Source organism: Oncorhynchus kisutch, linkage group LG4 (genome assembly GCF_002021735.2).
Source record: "Oncorhynchus kisutch isolate 150728-3 linkage group LG4, Okis_V2, whole genome shotgun sequence".
Taxonomy (NCBI): Eukaryota; Metazoa; Chordata; class Actinopteri; order Salmoniformes; family Salmonidae; genus Oncorhynchus; species Oncorhynchus kisutch.
In genome coordinates, this window is record NC_034177.2 from 78878135 (window position 1) to 78880469 (window position 2335).

The following is a 2335-nucleotide window of genomic DNA, read 5'->3' on the forward strand; positions in this document are numbered from 1 at the left end:
TGTTGTTGTCTAATACTGTCTTTTTTCTAGCTAGGGCCATCTACTTTAAGTACTGCATTTCTTCCCAGTGGCTTACTTGGTGTGTGAACTGCTGACTGCTCATAACTTGCAGATGATTGTTGACACATCAACCAGGATCAAGGGGTAGGGCAATTTTTGACTGTTGTTTTGGTAATCAGTGGCTGTATTGGAGGGGGAGTAGTTTCTCCTCTCCTAGGCAATCAGCAATTAGTACTGGGAGGTGTGCTCTTCACCTCTGCAAGGTAATTAGTGTTAGTACTTCAGTCTCCCCTGTTTTCTCAGCGGCAGCCATGTAAGCTGCAGTCTCGTCGCAAAACTAAGACCGTCGCCAAAACTACGACGGTTATGCTGAGTTATTCTGCCGAGTTTTTCGAGGAAGGAAAGAGAAGAAGGTTCCACAACACTCTCTCATTTGAGAGTCTTACCTAGTTATTTACAGATAATCTCATTTTGCTCTTTTGTAGCTTTGGCAACTATGTATGTGTTTTCTATACCTGTTCGCTCCTCTCCCTGTAGGTTTAACAAATGCTCCCCATCCCTTGTTTGCAGCCCTTGTTTGCAGCCCTTCTGACAATCATGTGGCCACATGCATCTCTGCATGGCTGGCAGGCATCTCAGTTTGGATATCGGCCCACCACCTCAAGCTCAACCTCGTCAAGACGGAGCTGCTCTTCCTCCCGGAGAAGGCCTGCCCACTCCATGACCTTGACAACTCCACAGTGTCCCCCTCCCAGAGTGCAAAGAACCTTGGCGTGACCCTGGACAACACCCTGTAGTTCTCTGGAACATCAAAGCAGTGACTCGCTCCTGCAGGTTCATGCTCTACAACATCCGTAGAGAAGGACCCTACCTCACACAGGAATTCCTAATCCAGGCACTTGTCATCTCCCATCTGGAGTACTGCAACTCGCTGTTGGCTGGGCTCCCCGCTTGTGCCATCAAACCCCTGCAATTTATACAGAATGTTGCAGCCTGCCTGGTGTTCAACCCCGCACACTTCACTGGTTTCCAGTCAAGGCTCTCATCCACTACAAGACCATGGTACTTTACTACGGAGCAGCAAGAGGAACTGCCCCTCCCTACCTTCAGGCTATGCTCAAACCCTACACCCCATCCCGAGCACTCCATTCTACCACCTCTGGTCTCTTGTCTCCCGCTCAGCCCAGTCTAAGCTCTTCTCTGTCCTTGCACCCCAATGGTGTTACCAGCTTCCCCCTGAAGCTAGGACAGCAGAGTCCCTGCCCATCTTCCAAAAACATCTGAAACCCTACCTCTTCAAAGAGTACCTTAAATAATCCCACAGAAAATGGATGGCCGCTGTTTATTTTATTTTCACTATTATTTATTTTTTACATTTTTTTCTATTTTACCTTTATTTATACAGGTTTTTTCTCATTGAGATAATATCTCTTTTCCAAGAGAGACCTGGTCCAATTCTCACGACATCCACCGAAGGTGTTTCCTATCCCTGTTCGGGTGGCGCTCGGCGGTCGTCGTTGACGGTCTACTAGCTGCCACCGATCCTTTTTCCTTTTCATTTGGTTATGTCTGTTTTGTGTTTCACCTGGTTTCATTTTGGTTAATTAGGGGGGGTATTTATCTCGACATTCTCTTTGGGTTTTTATGCGGGATTGTTTTCGTTTGACTGTCAGTTAGTTTTGGGTTGGATTTTCTTTAGTTCATTTTTAACAGGTGGTTTTTCCCTGGACTGTGTCTGAGTGGGGTTTTGTGGCTACTGTTGTAGTCCGGTGACCTGTTATTTTGAGCTTGTTTAATAAAACGCCCTTTTCCTTCGGAGCTTGTTTCTCCTGCGCCTGATTCCACACCCACATCTCATTGGGGGGGATCTGACACCAATAGCAGCATGGGGAAAACGTTTCAGACAAAACCACTTACATACACTAACACAACATTAAACAAAACTATAAACACACATACAGTATAACAATGACATATTACATTAAAAACACAAGCTTCTTGACTAAAAACAGCTGGCCTAAAAACAATTACACTCTTCTATGATATATACATCGATCAAGTGTTTAAACTCCACCAACGAAACTAGATCATCACATTTTAAAATGTTCAGGAGAGAATTCCAGGACCACGGTGCTAAGTAATTAAAACTATTTCTACCATGACCTGTTCTAATTTTTGGTACTGTTAGAAGCAAATCAGAATGGGACCGTAATTGATTTTTATTTACTGACCTGACTAAAAAAGAACAGAGATAAAATGGCATTTTACCCAATATGGCCTTATAAATCAGTGTATACCAGTGTTTAATCCGACGCAAGGTCAATGACGACCAGCC

At 44.5% G+C, this 2335-nt stretch overlaps 1 long non-coding RNA gene across 1 annotated transcript; it reads left to right on the top strand.

The window, feature by feature from the left end:
- The first annotated feature begins 280 nt into the window (after nt 1-280).
- On the top strand, nt 281-1818 carry LOC116373906 (uncharacterized). Its single transcript, XR_004209616.1, has 2 exons — nt 281-413; nt 571-1818. It is a non-coding gene; the product is annotated as an uncharacterized LOC116373906 (long non-coding RNA).
- The last annotated feature ends 517 nt before the right edge of the window (nt 1819-2335 follow it).